This window comes from Chiloscyllium plagiosum, chromosome 22, assembly GCF_004010195.1.
Source record: "Chiloscyllium plagiosum isolate BGI_BamShark_2017 chromosome 22, ASM401019v2, whole genome shotgun sequence".
Classification (NCBI taxonomy): domain Eukaryota; kingdom Metazoa; phylum Chordata; class Chondrichthyes; order Orectolobiformes; family Hemiscylliidae; genus Chiloscyllium; species Chiloscyllium plagiosum.
The window spans coordinates 18,550,754-18,569,521 of record NC_057731.1 but is presented as its reverse complement, the minus strand read 5'-3'; the positions used below and the strand labels follow the sequence as shown (position 1 = coordinate 18,569,521).

Genomic DNA, 18,768 nt, shown 5'->3' with positions numbered 1-18,768 from the left:
CAAATCCAAAGGGATGTTTTCATCAATTCTGTTGAAAGTGAGTTGGTAACACAGCTGGAAATATCTACCGGATTTGTTATGAGCAAGGTCCAAATTATAAAACTGGTAACCTTCCAAATCTGCATTCACTCCTAATGCTTTCACAACTGCCAATATGTTCTCGGAACAGCAGCTACCTCTTTCCTAATTCTGTTTGTTTGTAGCTTCTGGGTCACCTTAATTTGCCTTGTGGAATTCTTGTTTTCATTTCTTATGCTGGCTTGCTGTTTACAGAATTTTATTTTCAATAATCTGTACTTTTGTACAAGTTCTTTCTAGATATTTTAAATCAACCAGATATGTTATGACAGATGTTTAGGAGAGATGGGACTTGAATCCCGATATTCTGGCCCAGGGTGGAGATACTACCACTTATTTTTACTGTCCATATTTACTTCAGAACTTCTCTAATTTCATGTCAAATTCTTCGACTACACTTTTTCACATCAATCATATCTGCCTGGTGCAAGTTCTTTGGTTGTCAATTGCAGCATGTGAAAATGACAATATCAGTAACTTATATTGATGCAACACCTTCAGCACAGTAAGCTGTCCTAATGTGCTTTTCAGGTACAACTTGGGAAGGAAGTTAACACCCAGCAGTGTTAATTGTCTAATTGAGAAGATGCTTGAAGATCACTGTTGTCTGATGTGTTCTCTACGGGAACACTTCAATCAATCCAAGTCTACTGGCAAATCAGTCAGCACCCTGTTTTTCATGCAAGCGAAGTAATTGTTCCTTTGAAATTTGGCATTCTTACATCTGTCTTAATAAGTGCAAGAACCAAAATGTCAACTACACATCTTTTTTCTTGGCAAAAGGCTACTATTTAAGAAAGGTGGTAAGGACAAGCTAGGGAACTATAGACTGGTCAGCTTGATATCGGTGGTGGGCAAGTTGTTAGAGGGAATTCTGAGGGACAGGATGTACATGTATTTGGGAAGGCAAGGACTGATTAGGGATAGTCAACATGGCTTTGTGCGTGGGAAATCATGTCTCATAAGCTGTATTGAGTTTTTTGAAGAAGTAACAAAGAGTATTGATGAGGGCAGAGCGGTAGACATGATCTATATGGACTTCAGCAAGGTGTTCGACAGGGTTCCTCATGGGAGACTTGTTACCAAGGTTAGATCTCATGGAATAGGGGGAGAACAAGCCATTTGGATACAGAACTGGCTCAAAGGTAGAAGACAGCGGGTAGTGTTGGAAGGTTGTTTTTTAGACTGGAGACCTATGACTAGTGGAGTGCCACAAGGATCTGCGCTGGATCCACTACTTTTCATCATTTATATTAGTGAGTTGGATGTGGGCATAACAGAGATTGTTAGTAAGTTTGCAGATGACACCAAAATTGGAGGTGTAGTGGACAGTGAAGAGGGTTACCTCAGATTACAATGGGATCTTGATCAGAATGGCAAGCGTTGACATACTACAAGCATTGTTTATTTATAAAGCATTTCGACATTCAATCTTAACAATAAAGTCTCCTTTAGCAAAATTAATAAATGCCTTTCCCAGCAAACACTTTAATTACAACTGGAAAAATCAATGCCATGTTAATTGTGCAAGTTCTATAATATATATATACTTATATGCCAAAACTATAATGAAACTAATTCTCAAGAGGTAAGAAAATCTGTCACTGGAAGGAAATATGCAGCAGATTTAACCGTTACCTAGGCATGGCAATTTAGTTGAAAATCAGTAGGAGCAATATTGTAGCAAATCTTCTCTATCACTGTGTTGGGAAAATGTGGTGCAGAGTGGATTGGCAGGAAGGGGTAGGTTTCTGGTGATGAAGAGAGACCACACTGCTTAGGATAATTAAAACATTTTATTTCTGCTTTATTGAGCTATGGCAGCTATTTTGCTGTTTAAAAATGTTATCTTTGTCAATTCTGGAACTGAGGTCACCTATTGAAAGTGTTCAATGGTGGAGACTGAGTTAATCACATCAATCCATTGTGCATGTGATTTTTAACTGTTTTAACTTTAACTTAGCGTTTTCTAACTGCTAATTGTATTGCAAACAGTTTCTGTTAATAATTTAACTATATATATTCACTGTGTTATTAATTAATGTGCACTTTCACACAGCAGTTTTATAGTGCTTTGTGTAGATAAATGTACATCCATCTTTATCTTTGCCTCTTAACTATTTATATTGTTGCTTCCGTTTGAATTTTAACTCACCTAAATTGGCAGTACATTATGCTACATCCCAATGAAAGGCTTAACTCACAAACTGCAAGTTTTTAAATTTACAATTAATATTTAATTATGGCATTGGGGAGAACTATATTAATTATTAAGCTCAGCTTGAACTGGACAAGTAAATCACTGACTGGTACTTGGGGAGTTCTGTACATCCCCTGTAGAGCCCAGCTAGAGGTTGAACGACAGGAGAGGCATGGGCAATCCCAGGAGGAGGAGAATGGGGGCAATGAGTAGTTGACAGTAGGTTGAATCTTGTTACTCTTGGTCTCGTAAAAATATCAGTCGTGCTAAGTTTTGGTGCTTTTTCAAATCAACCCTCATCAGCCCCATTTTAAAAGTAGCGCTGGTTAGGCAGGTCTGTGCCTCATACTACAGGGTAGAGTGTGTACCATTGGTAGTGAGTCAGTCTTGTTTTCAGATGTGCACGAGCCATGCATTTCAAAGTTTAATCAAAAAATTAAAATGGGTAAGCTTTGGACAAAAGTTTTCTATTTTAAAAGAATCAACTGCACCCTACTCTGTTTTTTGGCATGAAAGCAGAAATTATGAAAATGGCCGCATTTCAGAATCTTGCTACTTTGTTACTTTTTACATTTGCAACTCTGTATTACTAAACTTCACATTGCCAAAGAATTTCTGCATTTATCTGTGTTTGTAAGGGACAAACAGCATCATTGTTCTGAGAGACACTGCTCTGACCTTGATGTCTGCACTAGGCAGAGTTTTATTGAAACACAAAGCTGTTGGTTTAGACTGGCAATAACATTTTTTTTAAGATGAATAGCTACGGATTGTGTCTCTGAAGTGAAAACTAAAGTGAGATGATGAAGGTGGCCATGTTTGGTTCACTATATGTGCAAATATTCTTTGAGTTAAGCTGAGGTATTTCATATAACAAAGTATAATTTTATAAAGTTTAGTCAGGTTCAACTACTCCAAAGCTTTTCAGTATCATGGGAGTGATAAAAGGAGCATAAATTGGCTGTCCATTCTTGTGGATTTGAAATCAAAGCCAAGGCCATCCCCATTCTTCACAGATTATCAAGGTTATCTGACATGTTTAAGATTCACATTGCAGTTCTTTCTCAGAAGACAAAACATCATTAAAATTATTGAAATATCTGAATCAGAGTCTTACAGAGCTAATAATAAAATTGTTAATGTATCTATAACTACCATTTGCACAAACTGGAAAATAATGACAGTCTCAAAAAATCTTCGTCTGTAAAATCTTCACTTAAATTTATGTGGAAATGGTATTTTTTTGTGCTCACCAAACGGAGAGATGCTGATTTTGGAGAGTATATTATTTTCTTATGGGTGTTAGTTATCAGCACCAAGGATTCCTGGGCTCAAGATCAGGTAAAACGTGGCCAAATGGAGCTTTTAGCCTTTTCTATTCTCAACCAAGGATTTTGGATGATTTTTGTTGCTTCTTATTTGTAACAAATCTTTACATACATTAACATTGTCATTATTGATAACGGACAGAAGAAATCTTTCCCCATTATGACTTCACCTTGCTGCAACAGTCTTTTTTACATCACTATTCATTTTGTTCCATTTTTGACACCAACTCTCCTTATGGCTTTTCTAAAAGTCATAGATTAGATTAGATTACATTACAGCGTGGAAACAGGCCCTTTGGCCCAACATGTCCACACCGACCCGTTGATGCGCAACCCACCCATGCCCCTACATTTACCCCTTACCTAACACTACGGGCAATTTAGCATGGCAAATTCACCTGACCTGCACATCTTTGGACTGTGGGAGGAAACCGGAGCACCCAGAGGAAACCCATGCAGACACAGGGAGAACGTGCAAACTCCACACAGTCAGTCGCCTGAGGAGGGATTTGAACCCGGATCTCAGGCGCTGTGAGGCAGCAGTGCTAACCACTGTGCCACCGTGCCACCCATAGTATTCTTAATTTTGTTGCCACATTTATGTTGTTTCACCGACAAATTATGACTGAGCACAAATCATCTTGTCTATGAAAGGTGCAAGCTCAAAAGGTTAGGTTGGACTTTCTCATCCCATTCTTTCTTATATTACTGTGTGTTTTATCCTAGTGGATTTGCACAGTGTCCAATTCAGTTTCGCACCTGAAACTGAAAAACTGTTCTGGATCCATTGTACATTATGATGCCACAATGTCAGTGAAGGATGGACTTTGATAGTTAATATTGGTTACTAATGGATTCTCTGCTCTCCTTAAAATTCTGGCCTGCTGTACGTACATGCATGTATACAATGAAGAGTGTGTACGTGACTGTGTGATGATGTTTTGCGACATGTCCCAGCTCGTGTGGCTCAAAATCACCTAATGGAGAGAACTGAGTTGGATCAAAGATTCAGGCTCAGGCTTCAAAGGTACATTTGAAAGGGCCAGATTTTGAGAATGATTGCAAACTTGGCATCAAATTATATTAAACTGTGAGTAGTGTTGTTGCAAATGTTCAGGGATTGGGTTAAGATTACACAACGTCATTTCAAACAGAAACTTAATAACCAGTAGGCAGTAAAGTTTTACCTTTCCACCTTGTTTGTATTTAAATCCAAGCTCCAGCAATAAAAAGGTACATCTTCCAGTCCAGGATGCCTGCCAGTATTTAATCACAGATAAATACTTTCTGGATCATGAGATTCATGACCTCAAGATTCTTTGTTCACAAAAATTAACATCTGAAAACTTACAATTCAGAGTTGACAAAGTAGCTAGTTCAGGAATGTTACAGTCAATCATGAAAGATCAATCCTTCCAAGATTCAATATATCAAACATAAAACTAAGAGAACTGCTGGCTTAATCTTGTGCTCAGACTCGAGCAGGGGATAATGAACACAACCAGTGGAGAAGGGTTTGGAAACCAGGAGAATGAGGTCAAAGAGTCAAGGCCTGTCAGTGGAGGACTGAGGCCCAGGAGCAAGGGATGACGAGTGGCAAAGTGGCTAGAGGGAATCAAGGGAACCATAAATGGGAGAGATGGGAAGATTGCAAGGGGGCTGGAAGAGAGAGGGAAACTGCAAAGATGAGACAACAGTTCAAACCTGTCAATAAAGGAATACTAGATAACGAAGAGCTGGGAAAACGTAAAATCACAGCAGAAATGAACTACTTCCAAACAAATTTGGAATGTGTAGCTGAAGGTTGCATACATTCAGGAGTGTATGGAAAATAAAATGGAAGATGCTATTGTAATGAACTCTGCACCATTTAAAAAAATTAAACTCTGAGATTGAACTCAGAGACCAAGTTAAAAGGATATGAAATTCCTGGTTAAGTTATTCTAGCTGTGATGAAAATGTATATCTGCATTGTCACTAGTCTGCAGGGAGTATGCTAGGATGATAGCTTTTGTGTTTAAAAGTATGTGTGGCCTATTTTGAAAACAAAATCGTTTTCCTAACTCATGTCTATTTTCTTTTGCCAATTTAAATGCTATTGTATTTCAGAGATTAATGCTTTTATTCTGTATTGTGGCTTTGTTTAATGAGGTTGGTAATTATTGTGGTCATTGATGCATTTCCTAATTCTGTTTCTTTGTGAGTCTGATTAGCTCATGTACCAAAACTTTATCCTAATACTCTATCCCTCAATCCAAATATTGAGGGTAATGATACATTATTGCATTCCCTAATAAAGGAGGTAATGAGAATGAAAACAATATGCCTCTGTAAATCAAAGAGCAGCTCCCAAAAGTCAAAAAGAGGCCCTCAAATGGGTACCATAGACAAAACAAAAATATTTTGTGCCCTGCTTAGAAGTATTGTAAACCATGAGGAGGATAAACTTCCAGAGGGCACATGCTGATGAAATGGACAGGCATGTAACAGATAAAACTTCATGCAGCGAAGTGTGAATTGATTGCTATTGGTAGGTAGAATGAGGAGCAGCAATGTAAACTAAAGATACAAATAGTGCTGGGGCATGGGATCTGAGAGAAAATTGTACAAATGATTTGAGGTAGTAGGGCAGGTTTAGAAAGTGGATAGTAAAGCATCCATGTTCCTGGGCTTTTTAAGTAGTGTACAAAAGTGTACAAAAGCAAACAGGCTATGATAAATCTCCAAACAAAAGCTCAGGCTCAACTGGTGTACTGTATAAAATTCTGAGCATCCTACTTCAGTAAGGATGTGAAGCCATGAACCAGCATGTACAAAAGAGTTATGTGAATGCCTGCAGAGATAAGGAACTTCAGTTATGTGGATAAATTGAGGAATTTGGAGCTGTTCTCCTTGGAGAAGAGATAGTTACAAGGAGATTTGACAGAGGTGTGCAACATCATGCAATGTTTGGACAGAGTAGATAATGAAAAACTGTCCCTATTGGCGGAAGAACAAGACAAAATTAATTTAATGTGACTGGCCAAAGAAATAATGGTGATATGAGAAAAACAGTTTTGCCTTGTGGGTGGCTAAGGCCCTGGTTTGTACTACGCAACAGTATGGTGCAGTTAGATTTAATCAAGGCTTTCAAACTGAACAATCTAACTATCCAAAGAGAAATTATTTCCAAAATGAGGGAGGGATTGGGACCAGATGTGTTGTTCTGAAAGAGACCTAGTATGGACATGATGGACTGATGGCCTCTTGCTTTGTTGTCACCATTCCCTAATTCTTTATCACATGGCCACCGGCGGGAGCTAAACATGTGAAGATTGGCAATTGTGTTTCCCACATTCCAACAGTGACAGCGCTTAACAACTTAGTGCATCAGTTGTAAATCTCTTTGGGTTGCTCTGAGGCCATGAAAGGCACAATGTAAGGTAAAATTCCTTTCTTTCACCATAGTTAGCAGCACCAGTTCAATTGCCCTGGGAAATTAGTATTACATATAATATCAAGGAGGGTGAGTCAGAGGATGCATGGATTGTTGCTACTTTTCTATTTATTAGAAATCAATTGCAGGAGAGATAAATTAAAATACTTCACTAAAGTTAGGTCACTTGAGAGCATTTTATTTTAGCTGTAATCGGATTATTTCTTTCAGTTGACAGGTATATGGAGGAATTGTTGGTTTCCTTCACATCATTTGAACCAGTCCTTAACTCAGCAGACTGGATCATGTGTGAAATAACCAAACAGCTAGTTCAGCGTCATCACTAGGAATTTAATTACGTGTAACGATGAGCAAATTAATCTTTCAACTTCCTAACTGATCTCCCGTGATACTACTCATGGATAATCTGAGGTCGGGCCTCTCTGTTGTATATTCTGATAATAAGGTAGAATTAGTTGACCCCAGCTTGGCCCTGAAAGGTCCAATAGATGGGAAGGTGGCCTAAATAATCAACCTCAAGGCTAGTAGTCGAGCAAAATCTTTGAAGACTGGTAAATAATTGAACATTCGATGCTGCTAACTTTGGAAAAAAGACCAGATTATTGAGTCAGAAAAAGCAGCAGGAAGTGATAACTTCTTTTGAATCTTGATTAATTTAGAAGGACTGTTTTGTATGAAATGTGAAAGATATTTGATCTAAAATGATCGATAAATGAACTGTACAGCTAGCAGTAGAACTGGAGTTTCTGCCCTTCATGTTACTATATGTCCAGTGAAACCAGCTGGTCAGAGTCAGAACAGTTACCACATGATGTGCTTTCAAAGAGATTACCTTTAGAATCCACATGGTGATGAGGGCTTCAAATGGCACATCTAAACAGGAGGGGCACCAATCGATAAATATGATAATGCTATGTGAACACAGCTGTAATCTTGCAATATATTGCTATTACTCAGGGAGAATCCATGCTCTTGTACTATAACAGCACATGACCTATGCATTATTTAATAAAGCTAAAGAAGTGAGGTGATGGATGCTTGTTTAGAGATCAGGGATACTGGTTGTTATCAAGGCTAATGATGTTAATTAGAAACTCCCACAGTGCAGCAGAGCAAAGTTACTATGTCCTGACCAGCTGATGTCTCCACTCTATTGAAAATGTGACAATATGAAGGCAGAGACCACGACTGTACTGCTAGCTGTACAATTCAATTAGAAGTCTATATATCTAGATCATAATTCAGACTGAGTAATAACGATGCTGCTGTTGCAATTTCATTATTAGGACCCCTTTGGAAAGCTGTGAATCTAAAGTCTAGACAAAAGTTGCTTAATTTTCTGAATCCTATGATTATGAATTGGGTTGAATAATGGGGCACGTCAGATATTATCTAATTTGATCTCTGCTGTGCAAGCCAGTACATGAGCAAGCCTTCAGAGATGCTGAGAATGGTATCATCAACCAAAATGTCATGTGATCTCTTCCCAACATGCATTTCTTTCTGTATCCCAAGTGAGCAAACATCATCTGTACAAAGGAGAAATGAAATATTCATGCAAAGTTATTTCTAATTTATTTCTCTCATTTCTCTTTGCTCTGTTTGTTCTAGTGCACATGTTAGATAGATTTAAATACTCTCCAAATTGGAAGAGAAAAGAATGGCATTGGCCCTTTTGAGATGGAACTCACCCTCAGCCTCCAATCCATGAGTTATCCCCGTGACAGCTGTAACTACATCTAATAATGCGGTGAATGCAACACCTATGATTTCCCTTCATCAGTTCTTTTGAAGTGTCTCGCAGAAGTTTATGCATCATCTAGTCTTGTCTTTCAACAGCTCTGATTATGGTCCTCTCAAATGAATAATCACCAATTTACATTGTAGTTTTTCGTGTGGTGTTTTTAATGTGCGTGACTTTCCTTTTTCCTTCCAATAAATCATTCCTTGGGGGTCAAATCTCACAGCAATAGATTTCTGCAAGTGGATGCCAAAGGCATCAATGGTAGGAGTTGCAACATTGTGAGAGAAAGTCATTCTGCTCCTTCTCCCTCAGTGTTCACTGGCTGCCCTGCACTAGCTGTACAAGCTACACTCCCAACTATCATGTTGATCGTGAGCTGTGAGGCATAATCTACTAGTAGAAGACTGAACATAACACATCGAAGGCTTGTGTGATTGCATAAACCCTTGTTTCATGAAAACTCTGCGGAACGCCAATCCCCAAGCCATTCAGCAGATACATGTTAAAAGAAGGAACCTTTTTCTGAACTTTTCTCTGTTTCACCTAACAATTTCATTAACTTCTCATTTCTGAATTGTGTGTCACAGAGTGCATCTCTATCAAAATCATTAACTACACTCACCAGAATGTGCTGTCAACTCTGCAAGTTCTGGGAGAAGGTGACATACTCTGTAGAATCTGTTATAAAGTGCAGCAGACTGTGCCATTACTTCTTCTACACACATTGTTTGGCAAGAGCCTAAAGGCAGAGACAAAGAATAAAATTTGCATTGAATACCCCAGGCAGTAGATTCAAAGATAAATTAGATCAGAACACATTTTGTGTCATGCAGTTGCTGCAATACATGTCAACTGTCAGCTTCTCAGTGTTTTGGGGGAGAAAATGTTTACAGATATTAGGGGTATTAACATTTACTGCAGGGTTAACTAGAGAAGATGATCAAAGCTGTTCATACCAATTAATTAGACCTTACGGGCCTAGCTTACACCGTGCACATTTTGGAGATGATAAGTGAGTGCCTATGAGTTCAATGTGAGAAGCGGGGTGCAGGCTGGGCCCAAAGCCTAAAGTGTGCCACTCACCATATAGACACACCATAGTTACCAAAGCCATTCAAAAACAACATTACTTAAATCAAGATCCTATTTTTACAGAACTGTTTTGTGGTATTTGGTTCTTGTTGCTGATCTTACAATATGGGGGACTCACCCAGCAATTTATGGTATTAACCATCAAGGTGGATTCTCCTGGAATGTTAACCAAAGGGCTCATTTCCTCCTTATTTATTGACTTGTTCTCTGAGGCTGCTGTAGTTAACCTGTAGTCTTTGACTGGCTGTCTTCTGTGTTCCACAAGTGAATTCGGCTTTCACATGCAACTTTGCACCAAACACTGGACTAGCACATCGTTTCTGCTAAGTGGTACTTTAGATCGGCACATTAAGATAAAGAATTCTTAATTGATGCAGCATCTTTCATTATATCAGGACATTAGTTTACAATTAATGAAATACTTTGGAAGTTTACCTACTGTATTGTGGAAACGTGGCAATCAAGTTGTACACAGCAAGCTCCCCAAAAGAGCGATGTGATAATAACCCCATTTTAAGGTATTGATTAAAGGATAAATATTAAGCGGGACATCAGTGATCACGCTCCTGCTTTTCTTCAGAATAGGGCTTTGGGGTTTCTATTATGCCATTTCAGTATGATGTTCCAGTTAGTGCTGTGCTGGGAGATCGGCCATGAATTTTGTGTTCAGTGTTGGGGTAAAATTTGAACCCATGACCTCATGACGTGGCAACGCGTGCAATGGCTGATACTGTGGAGCTGGAGAACAAGAAGGTATAGGCAAAAGGTGGAAGAGAGAACAGGAGCAGGTAGGAGAAGACGGAAATGAAGGTCACTGCATGGGATATCATTCCTGAATAGATCTTCACAATGTTTTTCTTACACTTCAACTTTTCCAGAGAAATGTGAACCACTGGTCTTCACTCATACATTTACATTGCTCCTCATTTCTTTTCTTGATTCTCTGTGTGTTTACTGTATGGTGCTTGATTCTCTGATAAGAATTTCTTTCTCTTTCATTAAATTTGCAGTTCTTTAGTTTCTCAAGGGGAGCTGTAGCTTTGGATTCACTTTAATTCCATCTTTGGCCTTGAAGGCCTACCATGTACTTCAAAAAACAAGCAGGAAGTGAGCGACAAAGTGGTGTTCTGCAAGGCTCAATGTTGGGACCACAACTTTTCACTTTATATATTAACAATCTAGATGAAGGAACTGAAGGCATTCTGGCACATTTGCAGATGATACAAAGATAGGTAGAGGAACAGGTAGCATTGAGGAGGCAGGGAGGCTGCATTAAGACAGGTTAGGAGTGTGGGCAAAGAAGTGGCCGTTGGAGTACAACATGGGAAAGCGTGAGGCCTTGCACTTTGGTAGGGAGAATAGAGACATGGACTATTTTCTAAATGGGGAGAAAATTCAGAAGTCTGAAGTGCAAAGAGACTTGTGAGTTCTAGTCCAGGAATCTTCTAGCAGAAAGTGAGGACTGCAGATGCTGGAGATCAGAGCTGAAAATGTGTTGCTGGAAAAGCGCAGCAGGTCAGGCAGCTCATGCCCGAAACGTCGATTCTCCTGCTCCTTGGATGCTGCCTGACCTGCTGTGCTTTTCCAGCAACACATTTTCAGCGCTAGTCCAGGAATCTCTCAAGATAAACTTGCAGGTTAAGTCTGTAATTAGGAAGGAAAATGCAATGATGACATTTATTTTGAGACACAGAGATGTACTTGTGAGGCTCTGGTCCGATCACATTTGGAGAATTGTGCGCAGGTTTGGACCCCATAAATCAGGAAGGATGTACTGGCCTTGCAGTGAATTTAGAGAAGGTTCATGAGAATGGTCCCAGGAACGAAAAGTTTAACATGTGAGGAACGTTTGAGGACTCTGGGTTTATACTCGATGGAGTTTAGAAGGATGAGGGGGGATCTAATTGAAACATACAGAATATTGAATGGCCTGGACATTCTAGATCTTGTTAAGATATTTCCATTGGTAGGTGAAACCAGGACCTGAGAGCACAACCTTAGAGTAAAGGGAAGACCTTTTAGAATGGAGATAAGGAGAAACTCCTTCAGCCAGAGAGTGGGGAATCTATGGAATTCATTGCCACAGAAGGCTGTGGAGGCCAGGTCATTGTGTATGTTTAAGACTGAGATGGATAGGTTCTTGAGTATCAATCGGACCAAGGGTTACAGGGAGAAACTGGGAGAATGGGGATGAGAAATGTATCAGCCATGATTGAATGGCGGAGCAGACTCAATTTGCTGACTGGCCTGATTCCTGCTCCTATGTCTTATGGTCTTATGTCAGGCTGCAGTGGCAATTAGCGTACTGTCCTGCTTACCTGAACATAATTATTCATAAAACTGCCATCAAGTAAAAGCATTATCTTTCATCCTTAGGTCTCATATTCTCAGGGGCAAAAACTGGAGTCTTTTTAACAGTCCAATCCAAAAATCAGATTCTTGCTAGCCATCCAGGTACAATCAGACTTCCCCAGTTGATTGAGAAAATGATGAACTCATGGCTGCACAGAAAATTATGGAAGATAAAAGGGTTCAAGATACAGTGCTTTATTCCCATCCCCAACTCCATTTTGATTTAGTCCCTGCCCATTCTCCCTGCATCTCCCCTCCTCCTTCCCCCTCACCTTTGATAGCTTTGCATGTAAACCTCTAATTGGCTCCACTGGTGGTTGTTAATCATTAAAAACAAAAACAAAGTGCCGGTTATTTGGTGTTGGGAAAATCATTTGGTTTTGTGTGACAGTATTCCTGGATACAAAAAAATAAAGTGTTCAAGAGCCTAATTTCACAGGAAACTAAATTAAACAAAATCAATTGCTAGTAATTAGATTTGTCAAGTCTTTACTTGTCGATTTGCTTTGTCCACATGATGGAAGTAAAAGTACAGTTTAATTGATGAATCAAGGTGTTGGATGGATTACATTAAACAGCACAAGCATCAGGCTTATTATTGCTTTGTTATTGATTAATTAAAACAGCCAGACTTTGACAAATGTGTAATTGGCAGCACTGTCACTGAACAGATTGATTCAGCAAATTTATTGGAAGTAATGATCTCAGAGAGTCTCAAATGGGATACATATGTCACTTTGATATGTAGCAAGGTAAACAGACAAATGCTCTATCTGACAGTATTGAAGTGTTCAGTGCTTACTAAGGGGATTTATTGGATATTTATATGAAAGTAGTGGGTTGTACATAGAGTACACATGTCAAATGTCCCATGATAATTTGTCATCCAAACAGTCACGAGGTGCAGGATCAATTTTTGAGAAAGACTTTTCTTGTCGTCAGATGCTATAGATTTTCTAAGTTTAAGAAATTAATTGAAATCATCATGAAGCTTGAGTCTAAAGATAGAAAATAAATATACATATCCCCTTCCATAAATTGTGTGAAGTTTAAGGTACCATGCTAATGATAACGTGGAGAATATAGGGGAGGAATTGTTCTGATTATATTGAGATCCAATCGCACCAAGTCTGTTGTTCAAGTGTGAGGCAGGCAATTCAAAGGTCAATTTAGGGATCACAAACTTCTCGTTGGGATGATTGTGTGAACATCCTGGGCAGCACAGTGGCTCAGTGGTTAGCACTGCTGCTTCACAGTGCCAGGGATCCAGGTTTGACTGTACCCTCAGGTGACTGTCTGAGTGCAGTTTGTACATTCTCCTTAAGTCTAGGTGGGCTTCCTTCAAGTGCCCTGGTTTCCTCCCACAGTCCAAAGATATGCAGATTAGGTGGATTGGGCATGGGAAATTGCCCATAGTGTCCACGGATATGCAGGCTAGGTGGGTTAGCTATGGGAAATGCAGGGTCAGAGGGTTAGGGTAAGGGATGGGACTGGGTGGTATGTCCTTCAGAGGGTTAGTGTGGACTGAATGGGTTAAATGACCTGCTTCATGTGAGCTTGGAGCCCTAGATATCTGTGTTGTACTTGGACAAGAGGCATGATGCAATTGGGTTCTTATTAGAATGGGTGCACCATTAGCATCTAAAACGTATGTTGGAATCATGCAAAGCCTGCTGTATAAGAAATAAAATATTTAATACCACTATAACATTAAGATAGTAACAAAATGCATTCGGCACTAGATGTAGGGCTCTTTTGTGTTGCACAACTGAATTGTTCTGGAAGAATTCTTTGTGAGTGTTTGATGGCTGGCCTGTTCTCACACATTTTATTGCACTCCTGGGTGATGTATTATGTCCAGTTTTGAGGATAGATGAAGTGGAGGGGGCATTAAAATCAACTCTCATGAGAAAGAGCAATTGTGATTAAAAATGAGGAGGATAGGAATACTGCAAACAGAGCACAGTTGCTCCTAGATCATTTCTTACTGTGTATCTGGTGATGCATGTTATGAAACCTCCTTCTCCAATCCACGGTCTGAACTACTAGTGGAGCCAGTCTGAATGTGTGTTTACACTTGTGTGGCATCATCTCTTCCTCAGTGGTCTCTGCTGTTTCTACATCTGAAATGAAAGAAATGGATATTTACTACATTATAGTGTCAAAGTGGAGAGAAATGACAGGTTGCTGATGCTGCGGGGTGTGTAAGTGAGACAGTAACAAGAAAGGAAAGAAAGCTAAAGCATAATGAAACCCTGCAGGACATATCCTCTAGTGATATGCCCTGCCATAACCATGCCATGCCTTTATCCATCAGATTCCTTCATTATCAGCAGAATGAGTTGATGGTCTAGCTGTCCTCCAGTTACCACACATTCCTCAGACATTTTGCCATCTTTTCTTTTAAGAATGAAGAGAGTGTTCTTTGTGAGCTGTTCTGTGCCTTTTTCAGTCGCATGATGTGGATTGGTGTGACAGGAATAAAGTGTGAGGGAGTAAGGATTGGGAAGGGGTAAGTGGTGTGAGTAGCACCGGAAGGAGTTGGAGTACTGTGACACAGTGCTTGTGGACGTGTGGAAAGACGGAGCAGGGAGAGAATTGAGAAGAACGAGAATGTGAAGGCATGTGAGAGTTGTTGAGCTTTGATTTGAAGTTTTACCTTGTTTCTTCAGTATGTCCAGGTCATATGTTTCGATGACCCTTAAGATTTAGTTATATAAAAGTATCAAATAAATCTTTGCAGTATCATTATGCACTCTGGGGCAGGACCTCAATCTTAGAAACTGATAAAAAGTATGCTAGTACATTAATTTGTACCAACAACTCTGCAATGCTTCATTTCTAAATGTATTCATTCAGTCATTTGAATAACTGAATTCTATGTGTTTTTTCAATATTTCTTTGTATTATTTCTGGCATCAGACCATTATTTCAACCACTCTAACTGTAAAAAATGAAGCACTCTTTGTAATGCAACTGCTAAAGGCATTTTCATTTAGTTTACCACTGACAAATATACCAGCTATATATCAAATTCACACTTTCCCATGATTGCTGACTATGTTATTTCGTTGCCAAAGCCCGATGGATGCTCCAGTAATAATTATTGTGCATGAGCACTGATAAACGTTGTTCCATTAGAGGGTGACCACAGCTGTTGGCCTTTCTCGTTTTGCTGTTGTTTGGATGAATGAATGTGTTCCAGTTACTTGACAGCTGAGATGACTGTTGAAAGCAGTGATGGCAGCACAGTGAAAGTTATGGAAGAATGGGATAATGAAAACATACACTGGTTTTACACAGGCAATATATCTTGTTTGACATAATGCTACCCAGAATCACAATTCAGTAGCCAACTTAGTGGTCATAATTCATAAAATTCAGTGTCACATATCTAGCTCAGTGGAAATCAAAGTACAAGTAAGCTGCTTGACAAGGTGCCAGAGTACAACTGATTTCCACATAGTACAAGACCTGCTTGAAATTCTATCTCATGAAGAAAGAGTGACATACATTGCATTGCAACTGATCATGGGATCAATAGTTGCTTGGTATCATGGGCCAAGAAAAGGCAGTTAGCAATTGTGCCTATTCAAAAATATTCAGAATAATGAATTGCATTTTAATCTTCAAACATAGATAGAAGCATATCATGGATTTAAAAAGAAAAGAAAACATTTGGTTTCAAAGTTAACACAGTGCCGTTCTGTCACATTCAATGGAGCCATCTTTAAAGGGCAGAAAGTAATCTTATTCCGATGACCAGTAGAGGCCTTAGAAAATGATTCAATCCCAATTGTTTAAGGTCACTATCATCTTGGTAAATGCATCAATGCTTTCATCTGTGATTATTGATGATAATGTCTAAACATAGTTCAATGAAACTGAAAAGATTGGTTATCTTGAAATCATGAAGACTGACGTAATGGTAATCACTAGCTTCAGGGAACTTGAAACTGAGCAAAAAATTGATTTCATGTCCCAACAGCAGTTTAAGGACAAGGTTGAAATGACAGCACTGCTTTGAGATGGACAACTGTTTATACTAACACTGTCTTGAAATATTCATGCTGTACCATTGGCTCTCTGGCTGTCTCTGCCTGCAGACATGGCCACCAATAAGTGGGCAGATGAATGGATAAATATAGGCAGGAATACAAATGTCTGCAAGAACTGGGCAATTAGACCTATGCAGTCTTATTTCCCTGGCAGCAATGGCTAGTTTGTTACTTCACATCAGATTATAGTAAGGCCATAATACCATGCTGCAACAAGCAGCACACTGCTCTCATGTTACAAACTGCCAATGAAATCCAAGAACTGTTTTATCGTACCAAATGTCTGCACAGTGAGTGTTGTGTTCTGCATTGAAACCTCTGGTATACACTGCGGTTGTGTCGAGCTGAGACGCTTTGGGTAGATTCACTGAAACTGATTCTTCTTCTTGATATTAATTGCATTCCAAGAATTCAATAAGCTCAATTCTGAGGAAAGGTCACTCAACCCAAACTGTTAACTCTGATTTTTAATCCTAGATGCTACCAGACCTGCTGAGCTTTGCCAGCAAATTCTGTTTTTGTTTCACTTAGCTTGGTCAGCTGGTTTGCAATGCTGAGTGATGCAAACAGTGTGAGTTTAATTCTTCCACATGCTGAAGTTACCATGAAGGGATCTCCCTTCTCAGCCTCTCCCCTCACCTGAGACACAGTGACCCTCAGGTTAAACCACCTGTCTCTAATGAGAGAGCAGCCTGTGGTCCAGTAGTACTGTGGTGGCTATTAACTTTATTTTAAATTACTGATACCAAGTGGGGAAGAATGCCTACACAAAACCTTTGACAGAAAAGAGGTTCAGTGTTGTTGCACCGTGTAGGTTTGATACATATCACTTCATACCTAGTTACATTGTATTTTAGCTACTTAAGTCTCTTGTGAGATCTCCGGCTTGTCTTAAGAGTAAGTAAACATAACTGTTTAGCCACTTGGAACCTAGCACTTAGTATAATGGTTAGTTCTTCTTTAGAATATTCCTTTATATCCTGAAGCATTCAATGATGTCAGTTAACCGACTGAGGCACTGTCTTGCACAACATCTCCCTCTAACTTTTTTTCTGGCTATTTACATAATTGTCTGAAATAAATAAAGTCGGTTTGCCAAATAGGTTTACAACCACACACACACACACACTGACTTTTTAAATTTAGTAAAAGTTTGACTATCCTGATGGAGTATGTGTAAGATTGGGATGATCTGGTTTGTCTCATGTTGAAGTTAGTTATGGCTAATCCGGCCCTTTGTGCTGAGGAAATTCTGAGGAAGGGTCACTGGATCTGAAACGTTAACTCTGATTTCTCTCCACAGATGCTGCCAGATCTGCTGAGCTTTTTCAGTAATTTCTGTTTTTGTCTTTATGTTATTAGTTTGGTTTTTCCCACTGAAGTAGCGATGGAACATGATTCCTCAGTGGAATATGTTGTCCGTGATTTTGAAGCATTGTTCCTTCTGAAGGGTTAATGAGGTATGACCATTGTTACTTTATTATATGACAGTACCATTCCTGTTGAGATCCTTATTCCACATCATTTGACTTTGTTCCAAAACCTGTTGCACAGTTTTGGTCGAATCTCTCTATTAGAGTTATCCCTTGATGCTGACAAAACTTCTGTGGAAGACTTAAATAAAAGAGTTAGGTGGGAATGTCCAAAGCCCAGAACTGATAGAGTCTACAGGAAGTGCAAAGAAGAAAGGGAAGTGATGGTTTAATTACCAGGCTGAGCCTGTGACTTACCCTGTGCTGCATTCCTTTCTCATCTAAATTCCACAGCGCTATGGAAATGGAATGTGGTTGTGACCACTCATGGAGTGAATGGACAACTTGTATTCTTTTCCCTGTCTGAGTAAGCAGGTTCCTCTTGTGAGTGATGTGAGGACCTTCAAAAGGGTATTAATCAACCCTGCGACTTGCACAACCTTCAGGGATTGCTGAACAGCCTGACATGAAGAAGTCCCAGCTGAAGAATCCCTCAGGATGTAGAGGAGGTTCAGGAGGCACAAATGATGTCGGCACAAATGATGTCGGGAAGAAGAGAAGGAACATAGTACAGCGAGACTTCGGAGAACTAGGAAGAAGGCTAAAAAGCAGGACGTCCAAGGTGGTTATCTTCGGTTTGCTTCCAGTTCCTCGGGCCAGTGTGGCCAGAAACAGGGAGATAATGGACTTGAACGTGTGGTTGGGGAACTGGTGCAGGAAGCAAGGATTTAAGTTCTTGGATCACTGGGGTATATTTTGTGGTAAACATAAAATCTACAAGAGAGACGGCTTGCACCCTAATAGGTTAGGGACCAGTATTCTGGCAGGCAGGTTTTCTACTGCAACACCACTACATTTAAAATAAGTAGCGGGGGGGAGGGGACAAGCTGGATGTTTAAAAAGGAAATTGAAGGGAAAGTTAGAACAAGAGAAGTCAAGAAAGACAACTGTATTAATGAGGCAGAAAACTCGGAAAGGCATCATGCTGTAAGGTTGAGTGAAATAAGG

At 39.5% G+C, this 18,768-nt stretch overlaps 1 long non-coding RNA gene across 1 annotated transcript in view; it reads left to right on the top strand.

Annotated features, from left to right (window-relative positions):
* Window positions 1-2,418: 2,418 nt before the first annotated feature.
* Window positions 2,419-18,768, top strand: part of LOC122560954 — a 51,063-nt gene continuing 34,713 nt past the window's right edge. The window contains exon 1 of the long non-coding RNA XR_006314858.1: window positions 2,419-2,497. This is a non-coding gene — a long non-coding RNA (uncharacterized LOC122560954). The remainder of the gene's footprint in view (window positions 2,498-18,768) is intronic.